The 10763-nt window shown below is 29.7% G+C and overlaps 1 protein-coding gene and 1 long non-coding RNA gene across 7 annotated transcripts in view; one reads left to right on the top strand and one right to left on the bottom strand.

Annotated features, from left to right (window-relative positions):
* Positions 1–2461: 2461 nt before the first annotated feature.
* On the bottom strand, positions 2462–3066 carry LOC142237729 (uncharacterized). The gene is made up of 2 exons (XR_012722555.1): positions 2712–3066; positions 2462–2644 (listed from the first exon to the last, which is right to left on the bottom strand). It is a non-coding gene; the product is annotated as an uncharacterized LOC142237729 (long non-coding RNA).
* Positions 3067–4448: 1382 nt separating this feature from the next.
* smash (smallish) overlaps positions 4449–10763 on the top strand; it is a 395735-nt gene continuing 389420 nt past the window's right edge. For 5 of the 6 annotated variants that reach the window (XM_075289509.1, XM_075289511.1, XM_075289510.1 and 2 more), the window contains exons 1-2: positions 4449–4571; positions 5703–5949. The gene's annotated coding sequence lies outside the window, so the exon portion shown is untranslated. Of the gene's footprint in view, positions 4581–5702; positions 5950–10763 lie in introns of all 6 variants that reach the window. The other variant, XM_075289507.1, reaches the window with a different exon arrangement.

The following is a 10763-nucleotide window of genomic DNA, read 5'->3' as shown; positions in this document are numbered from 1 at the left end:
GGACCATAAATATGTGTGCCGAAAGTGGTGAGTATCGGTCCATGTTTTGATCTAGCTCCCACATCGACCGATCTTCTTGGGCTTCTAAAATTCGTAGTTTTTATCAAATTTGCCTGAAATTGGAAATTTAAAGGTATTGTGGGACCATAAAGAGGTGTGCCGAAAATGATGATTATCGGTCCATGTTTTGATATAGCCCCCATTTAGCTCGATCTCCCGATTTTACTTCTTGGGCTTCTAGAATCCGTAGTTTTTATACAATATGCCTGAAATTTGAAAGCTAGTAGTATTTTAGGACCATAAGTTGTGTACCGAAAATAGTAAGTATCGTTCCATGTTTTGATATAGCCCCCATGAGTTAGGTTAGGTGGCAGCCGGATGTATCCGGCTCACTTAGACACTTCAGTCCATTGTGATACCACATTGGTGAACTTCTCTCTTATCTCTGAGTGCTGCCCGATTACATGTTAAGCTCAATGACAAGGGACCTCCTTTTATAGCCGAGTCCGAACGTCGTTCCACATTGCAGTGAAACCACTTAGAGAAGCTTTGAAACCCTCCGAAATGTCACCAGCATTACTGAGGTGGGATAATCCACCCACCACGAAGCAGGAATCGAACCCACGACCTTCTGTATGCAAGGCGGGCATGCTAATCATTGCACCACGGTGGCTCCACCCCATATAGACCGATATCCCGAGTTTACTTCTTGGACTTCTAAAACTCGTAGTTTTTATCAAATTTGCCTGAAATTGTAAATTTATAGGTATTGTGGGACCCCAACTATGTGTGCCGAAAATGACGTGTATCGGACCTTCTTGGGCTTCTAGAAACCGTCGTTTTTATCAAATTTGGCTGAATCTAGAAATATAGAGTTATTTTAGGACCATAACGAGATGTGCCGAAAATGATGATTATCGGTCAATGATTTGGTATAGCCCCCATATAGACCGAGAATCTGTAGTTTTTATCCAATTTGCCCGAAATTGGAAATCTATTTTTTTTTAAGATTATCGGTCCATGATTTGGTATAGATCCCATATAGATCGATCTCCCGATTTTATTTCTTGGGCTTCTAGAATCCGTAGTCTTTATCCAATTTGCCTGAAATTGGAAATCTTGAGGTATTTTAGGACCATAAAGAGGTGTGCCCAAAATGATGATTATCGGTCCATGTTTTGATATAGCCCCCATATAGATCGATCTCCCGATTTTACTTCTTGGGCTTATCCAATATGCCTGGAATTGAAAATCTGGAGGCTTTTAAGGATTATATATAAAACCAGGTGTTGATATAGCCCCCTTACAAAGCGGCCCTCCGATTTGGGGCCTAGATTCTAGAACCTCCATATAGTACGATTTCACTTCTTGAGGATATAGAAGGCGCACTGATCATGAAAATTGCTTGAAATTTAATGTAAAATTTCAAGATTTTACTTCCCGTAATTATTTAAAAAATAGGAGGTGAAAATCTACAGATTTTAGATCAAGGCTTTCTTTCTGGTTCTTGTAAGTCCAGAATCTGATCTAGTCTTCATAGGTAGAATTTTTAATTGTATCTTCGGGAAGCGTACTGGTTGAACTGATCTGCTTGGGAGAATATCTGAAATTCAATATATTATCAAGATACCCGCTACGACGAAGCATTTTCCAAGGAAACTATTATATTTGATTCATGGTGGTGGGTATTTAAGATTCGGCCCGGCTGAACTTACTGCTGTACATACTTGTTTCTTTTAAACTGGATATTGTAAACCAAAGATTATCTGAAATAACAAGATGTCTATATGCTTCCTCTTTTTTCCAATAGACTCATGAGTTTAGGTTGTTGGAAAAAAGAGTTGGAAAAAAATGGGTATGATGTTACGAATCTAACAAAGAAAAGAAAATGAAGAATTTTCAATTTGGTTAATAGGCCTGTTTCTGCACTCTTTTCATTCAACATTTATGCCAAAAGAAATTACTTTAAGTAAATTGTGTTTATTTTTATTTTGTTGTGTCTTTATTGGTACCGTATCTTTACATATTACATTGCGATACAAGACATAATGACTAATATGGTTTATTTATAATTATATGATGATAAAAATGGCAATTTTAACGGATAAACTGCAACTTAATAGCCACCTTAAGATGTAAATCATTAAGAGATGTCTATTATGTTCCCTGGTGTTCTTTCTGCGTTACCCTGCCAACATTTTTTGAATTTGGGGGCGCTTCTGAGAATCCCCAGTACGTTGAAAACAATCATATACGATATCAAAAACTCGTCGGAGAAGCGCCGTCACTATTGAGAAGTTGTACCACGCCAAGTTACTACAAAAAGGTTTCGCATGAGTGCAATTATTAGGTGCCTTTATAGATCAATTTAGAACGACGCCAATAAGAGACCCTCCAAACAATCAGAAAAAGCACATTTTAAGATAGTGGTAAAAGAATCATTGTGGTCGAGTAAAACACGTTTGTTTAGATATTTAATAATTTGATTAATTATTTACAAATTCTTAAAAATATAACATTTATACCACTATCACATCACATTTAACATAATTTTTTGCATTAATGATGAGGTAGAGTTACAAGTAGCGAGTTACATGTTGCAGCGTCTATCAGCCAGTGTTTTTATTCGATGGAGGCAGCGTGTCTGTAAAATATTTGAAAAACAATCACTTTATTCCATTTGGAAAATCAAAAATTGTTCACCAATATACCTTTCACAATTTTAAGCGTAAAATCTATGTTTTCAGAAGTTTATTTTCGTTTTTATTTAAATAAAATATAACAAGCTGGTTGCGCTTGGCGTTTCACAAAAAATAAAATGGCTTTTGTAAAAGTCGTGATGGCAAAATAGATGTATGAAGTACATTTTGTACTTTATGATATGCTGCCCCCCATCACAGTAGGATGGTTGTAGTGACATTTACGAGTCTGTGGTAGCGATGAAGATGAAATGGAACTTTGAAATGCTGGCAGGGTAAGTTTTCTACAGTTTTTGTGAGAAAATAGGAATTTTTACTTTATAGTTTTAATTTTGGAAACACGCACGTAGTAGCGGCCAATTCAAAATGTTTCCCTCTTTCAACCTTTTTATTTGCCAATTATTGTTTTTTTATCTCTTTTTGTTCATGGTTTTGTCTAAACGAAAAATTTAAGAGTCACAAATTATTACACTTTATTGGTCCCCCGAACACAGCATACACACATACGATTGCTACGAATACAATTTTAAAGAGGAATTGGAGAAAATGTTGCAATGAAACCTTCCAACAAGCAAAATAGATTACGAACATGTGTGAACCTAAAGCGGACCTTAGACGGTCGGATAAACACTCCGACAGAGGTTCGTCTATTTGTTGAGTGTTCGTTCAAGTTTTGCCCTTACACTGCACGAACAAATGTGATGACAACATGAAAAAATAAGAAGAAGCATAAACAAACAATGAAGTATGAAGATTTATGGGTGAAACCATTTTTTACTGAAAAAATGGAAGAAAATAATAAAAAAATCTTGGTATATGTGTCAAAACAATGATTCCTGAAGTAATCCACATTTAATATTTTACAAATTACTTGATGAATTTCAAAATACTTGTCGCCTGGTTTCCCATTGATTGGAAGTGGAATTTTTCCACGTTTTTGCCACAATACTGGTTTAGATTTATATATTTCTTTAACTTTCAACCAGAATTGGCAATCCATCATTAATTTTATTGCAGAAATGCCTGTTTTTAATGTAAAAATAAATTTGTCTTTGATAATGTTTGTCGAACATCCCCTTACACTCAATGATTTGGACCACCCAACCAGAAAAAATCAAAGTTGTTTTGATTTAATGCCAACACGTCCCCGCGACAGCCGAACACGACCTTATACTATCGGATTTGTCGCCGCAACGTGTTGTGTCGCAGGGTTTATCCGACCGTATAAGGTGCCCTTAAAGTCGTGCACTTTTATCTAATCGAGAACAAGAGGCAATTTGGACATCTTGTTATAATTACAAAGTCTTTGAAATAATCGGTAAATCTGTTATCGATCCCATAAACATGCAGCAGTATCGATTATGCCTTCGGACTTAACTTGTAATGTGGCCAATATATGGGATATGTTCGATACGAGAACTGTCGTCCGGATAAATTTATAATCTGGACGGGGCATTACACACACAATGACTGTAATAAATTTATTAAAGAAAAGTAACCGTGAAAAATGGCTATTTTATACGATCTTACTACTGGCCTCTAACAAGAAGAAGCTATATAGCCATAGCTTGATGCATATTATCTTTGGTTCAATCATACACAAGCAAAATTTGCTTGCGCAATCTAGTGCATTGTGTATGGGCCGCTTGTGCTCTTCGACACAGTTGGTCGATGGATGTTCAAAGTCGATGATAACAATTGAGTCAACGGCGTTTGCAAATCGGTTTTTCAGTACCAGTTTGAGTTTTCCATGTTCAGTTTGATTTTGAGAACAACGTTGTACGGTTGTACGGTTAAAAGTTAAAATCGGTATCGGTATCTTTCGTGGACGTTTGTGGATTACGGATGGGATTGTTTGTTATTATTGTTAATGTTAGTTGAGTGTGTGTCTAATTTTGTGCCTTTTTGTAATGGCAAAACAATTATTTTTAATAATTTAAAAAATAATAAAATTAAAAATTATACTCTGTGTTACTGTTACTTTTGGTTTATATAGAAACCTTAAATAGAAATATAAAGAAATTGTGTTAAAGTGTAAAAGTTGCTAGCTCTCTCTAGATATGGAGTTGGCTGGTGTAGAAAGAAAAATAATAGAAAACACGTCGACACAACGGCCCAAGGGGCCATTATAAATATGGAATGTTGTAATTTGTTTCTAAATCAAAACCAAAAAAATTAATAAAAAACTAAAGTTGTTTGATCTATTAAAATTCTATGTTTTTTGTTAATATCCAGAAAGTGTTTTTAGGGATTTTAAGGTGCAAACTAAATGAGTCGTACATTCTTATGGTATATTCCGGAGTGGGACCTGTTTATTTGTGTGTGGCAATGTTCATATTACCGTTGAGTGTATTGCAGTCGTTGTTGTTGGCATTGTTTTTTTTTTATTTTGTTCTGTGTAAAGTTTGGTTTATGTTGCCTTTTTTGGCCTCCTCAGAGTTAAGCAACAGAGATCTACAGTTTTTCCTGTTGTTGTTTTGGCCAACAACGACCAACAGGCCCGTCAAGTCATATAGCCAAACAAGCAACAACCATCAACCATTTGGTCATTCGTTTTGGTTTGTTTGTTATTTTTTCATTTTGTGCTGCTGTTGTATTCGCTATCTCAGCATTTCTAGCCGTCTGTTTCTCCGTTGTTAAGTACTTTTTGGAATAACTAGTAACTGCTAACTCTTTGGTTTTCTATAACCAAAAGCAGGCGGCACCAATGGCAACACCTTCAATAGTAGAAAATCTATGTACGTCAAACAATCATTAAAGAACAACAAAAACAACAGTAATTATTCTCACTCTCTCCCTTCAATGCAATAATAAGAATTATTTGGATATTATCTCCCGGTCTCCCACTCCTCTCTCTCTCTCTTTCTCTTATCATACAATGTAAATTGTATGGAAAGTAACCTTAAATTCTAAAAGCATACCTTAATCTCTCGCAATTTTGTTTTTTTTTTCCATATTTTAATAACAAATATTTTATAAATGCTAAATTTTCCTTTATTCTAGTGTAAAAGTAAAACGAGTTTAAAAATAATAATAAAAAGCCCAAAATAAAAAAATTAAAATTTTGATAAACCAACAAGCAAAACGTGTATTTAGTGCTTTTATGCAAAAATTGTAAATTATCAGAATTTTTAAGAAGTTCAAATAACAAATAATTGATACTTTCAACATCAAGACCATGATCTTCTAGACCAACATTAAATATATGGTAAATAAATCAAGAGGAGCTCTAAACATTATTTAACAAAAGGTATGTACAACACTATTGAAATTTAATATATTCACTTAAAACGCCATACATTCTGTAAACGAAATCTTATTTTTAGACATTTGAAAGACGATTTGCAAATCTCCAAAACAGTAAGATTTCTAACACAGAGCGTAGCATATAAGCAGAACTAAACCGAAAGAATTTCAGCATCCATGAAGAGGCGGGTATTCCCCGTCCCGTGAATGCCAAAAATGAAATAATTTAGCCTTTTTTCGCATAAAAAAACCTGCGAATTAGTCCTGATGTTATGAAATATACCATTTTTGGGAATCAATTAAACTGTACGTTAAAGAAATTAAAACAGAAATTAATTTTGATCCCTTAACTAAGTTTTTAATCAGAATTTTACGTTTCTTATGAAAAACCTACATAAAATTGATCGTGATGTTATTTAAAAGATATTTTTCGTTTGTCCTATAGTATTCGATAGTTATATCCCTCACGTTCCCTTATTATACATATATTTTTATTACAATTTTATTGCCATACAATAATATTAAAAAGCTCAAGTGTGCGGCTTTTGCCTGTTTTGTGTTTCTATTTTTCTGTACTGTTGTCATCGAACCTTTACTCCTCGTGACACTCAGGCGTTTTTCTTCTTTCACCATACATACTACTACTCACCTTATGTTCTCACTCATATCATTGGCTTGGCATTTCCTGTTTTGGTTAGCGTTGATTGTTTTTGTCGTTGTTGTTTCGTTCTTCTTCTTCGTTTATTTCTCCCATCATAATTTTCTTTCAATTATCTTTGCTGTTCGATGCTGTGTCTTTGATGACTAAATCTTATGCATAGCCATATTACAATTTTACAAAAGCCTTTGCAATAACGACACCAACAACTATCCATAAACTAAACAAAATATGAATGACGCTTTATTGCTTTCTTACGGGACCCCAACGAATACAACACAAGAGATTGATCATCTGTATACCAATTATACACTAAGCATTAGAGTATTTCTCACCTAATTGTTGTTGCTCGTATTACTATTATAGCTGTTCTTTCTCATCAATTTGTTGTTTGTTAGTTGCTGATATTTCTGATACTTATCTTCTTTATTCTCTATAGCACTCTCTCTGGGAATGTAAATGCTCTAACTACATAGATAACTCAATTCATCCCTCTTTCATTCAACCAAACAACAAGTAACTCAAATATCCATAACAAATAACATCACATGAGACCAACAGGTATTTTTAGCAATTGAAAAATTATTGCACATTATGTACGTTTTAGACAGTGTGTTTAGATTGTGTGTACCTGTACAAGAGCCTTTGAATCAGCATTGTTTGTCCTAAAAAATGTTACCTTTGTTTTGGATGTCGAGAGGATATATGTGTAGTGGTAAATTAGAATAATATGACAACTAATCTTTGCTACAGAATAAGACAACTATAACTATTGTCATAGCATACTTCAAAGTATATTATGGTGAAATATTAGGAATGAGTGCATATTTGAACTACAAATTTATTTCTATCTTTCGAAATTAAAATTTCAATTTCGTCAACATTTTATTTCTATAGAAAATTTTGTCAAAATTTTTGTTTCTATAGAAAATTTTGTCAAAATTTTATTTCTATAGAAAATTTTGTCAAAATTTTATTTCTAAAGAAAATTTTGTCAAAATGTTATTTCTATAGGACATTTTGTCAAAAAATTTTTTTTCTATAGAAAATTTTGTCAAAATTTTTTTCTATAGAAAATTTTGTCAAAATTTTATTTCTATAGAAAATTTTGTCAAAATTTTATTTCCATAGAATTTTTGACAAAATTTTATTTCTATAGAAAATTTTGTCAAAATTTTATCTCTATTGAAAATTTTGTCAAAATTTTATTTCTACAGAAAATTTTTTCAACATTTTATTTCTATAGAAAATTGTGTCAAAATTTTATTTCTATAGAAAATTTTGTCAAAATTTTATTTCCATAGAAAATTTTTGTCAAAATTTTATTTCTATAGAAAATTTTGTCAAAATTTTATTTCTATAGAAAATTTTGTCAAAATTTTCTTTCTATAGAAAATGTTGTAAAAATTCAATTTTTTTGTGGATTATGTCAACATTCTATTTCTATAGAAAATTTTGTCAAAATTTTATTTCTATAGAAAATTTCGTCAAAATTTTATTTCTATAGAAAATTTTGTAAAAATTCTATTTTTTTGTGGATAATGTTGTCAAAATTTTATTTCTATAGAAAATTTTGTCAAAATTTTATTTCTTAGAAAATTTTGTCAAAATTTTATTTAATAGAAAAATTTTGACAAAATTTTATTTCTATAGAAAATTTTGCCAAAATTCAATATTTTTGTGGATAATGTTGTCAACATTTTATATCTATAGAAAATGTCAAAATTTTACTTCTATGGAAAATTTTGTCAAAATTTTATTTCTACAGAAAATATTTTCAACATTTTATTTCTATAGAAAATTTTGTCAAAATTTTATTTCAATAGAAAATTTTGTCATAATTTAATTTCTATAGACAATTTTGTTAAAATTTTATTTCCATAGAAAATTTTGTCAAAATTCTATTTCTATAGAAAATTTTGTCAAAATTTATTACTATAGAAACTTTTATCAAAATTTTATTTCTATGTAAAAATTTTGTCAAAATTTTCTTTCTATAGAGACTTTAATCAAAAATTTATTTCTATGTAAAAATTTTGTCAAAATTTTATTTCTATTGAAAATTGTATAGTTTTTTTATTTCTATAGAAAATTTTGTCAAAATTTTATTTCTATAGGAAATTTTGCAAAAATTTTATTTTTATAAATAATTTTGTCAACATTTTATTTTTATTAAATTAACTTTTAATAGTTACCTTCTTTAATAAAAATTTTATTTAATAGAAAAATTTTGTCAAAATTTTATTTCCATAGAATTTTTAACAAAATTTCATTTCTATAGAAAATTTTGTCAAAATTCAATTTTTTTTGTGGATAATGTTGTCAACATTTTATTTCTATAGCAAATTTTGTCAAAATTTTATTTCTATAGAAAATTTTGTCAAAATTTTATTTCTATAGAAAATTTTGTCAAAATTTTATTTCTATAGACAATTTTGTTAAAATTTTATTTCCATAGAAAATTTTGTCAAAATTTTATTACTATAGAAAGTTTTATCAAAATTTTATTACTATAGAAAGTTTTATCAAAATTTTATTTATATGTAAAAATTTTGTCAAAATTTTCTTTCTATAGAGACTTTAATCAAAAATTTATTTCTATGTAAAAATTTTGTCAAATTTTTATTTCTATTGAAAATTGTATAATTTTTTTATTTCTATGGAAATTTTGTAAAAATTTTATTTTTATAAATAATTTTGTCAACATTTTATTTTTATAAATAATTTTGTCAACATTTTATTTTTATTAAATTAACTTTTAATAGTTACCTTCTTTTATAAAAATTTTATTTAATAGAAAAATTTTGTCAAAATTTTATTTCCATAGAATTTTTGACAAAATTTTATTTCTATAGAAAATTTTGTCAAAATTCAATTTTTTTGGTGGATAATGTTGTCAACATTTTATTTCTATAGAAAATTTTGTCAAAGTTTTATTTCTAAAAAAATTTTGTCAAAATTTTATTTCTATAGAAAATTTTGTCAACATTTTATTTCTATAGACAATTTTGTTAAAATTTTATTTCCATAGAAAATTTTGTCAAAATTTTATTTCTATAGAAACTTTTATCAAAATTTTATTTCTATGTAAAAATTTTGTCAAAATTTTCTTTCTATAGAGACTTTTATCAAAATTTTATTTCTATGTAAAAATTTTGTCAAAATTTTATTTCTATTAAAAATTTTATCAAAATTTTATTTCTATAGAAAATTTTGCCAAAATTTTATTTCTATAGGAAATTTTATAAAAATTTTATTTTTATAAAAAATTTTTTCAACATTTTATTTTTATTAAATTAACTTTTAATAGTTACCTTCTTTTATAAAAATCTGCCTAAAATAAATATGGAATAAATTGAAAGTCATCTCCCATAAATATGGAAAAATCAAATGTAAATTTCCACAAAAAAGTCACATATGTTCATATATCCACTTTTTTGGTTCCATTATTTCATGTATGGCACGAAACACGAATGACACATGAATGCATTAGCAAAACATGAATAGAAGAAGAATTAAGTGAGAAATGTAATAATTTGCATACATTTATAAAGAAAGTACACTAACTAACAAAAGTATGATGATGATGATGATAATGATGATCTCTATAAATATAAACCGAGCAGTGTCTTCATTCACAATTTATGATTGGCATAATACCAAGTTAAAATCTTAATTTGTAAGTAAAACTGGGATTTTTCAAATCTCCACGTATGTTAGTTAATAATAACCACAGATTTTTTTTACCATAGTGACTGTCCGTCTGTCGGACTATTTTTTTTTGCGCCACTAGAGCTAAGAGCTTAAAAGTAAAACATAACCGTAACTCTAAGCAAAATCCACTGACATTATCATCATAACAAAAGTGCAAAAAAAAATCTGAGCTCAAAAGTCACAAGGTAGCAAATGTATGCAATGCATAACCGTCCCACTTAGTTGAGGGATATGTTTATGAAAAAAAAACGTAGAGTTGGAAAAAATCGAGGGAAATTGTATAACAGGAATAAATGAAAGAGTAAAGCTTCAACAAAAATTCCATCGAAAATATATGGGTACCTCACAACAGAACGCCTATTTTTTTGTTTGCAATCCGATTGCAGTAATACTTTCAGGTTTCTTTCCCTGGAAATTGTAATGAGATTCCAAATGAACGCAGCCAA

Source organism: Haematobia irritans, chromosome 1 (genome assembly GCF_050003625.1).
Source record: "Haematobia irritans isolate KBUSLIRL chromosome 1, ASM5000362v1, whole genome shotgun sequence".
NCBI classification, from domain to species: Eukaryota; Metazoa; Arthropoda; class Insecta; order Diptera; family Muscidae; genus Haematobia; species Haematobia irritans.
The sequence above is the reverse complement of the archived record's forward strand: the minus strand, read 5'-3'. Positions and strand labels throughout refer to the sequence as shown.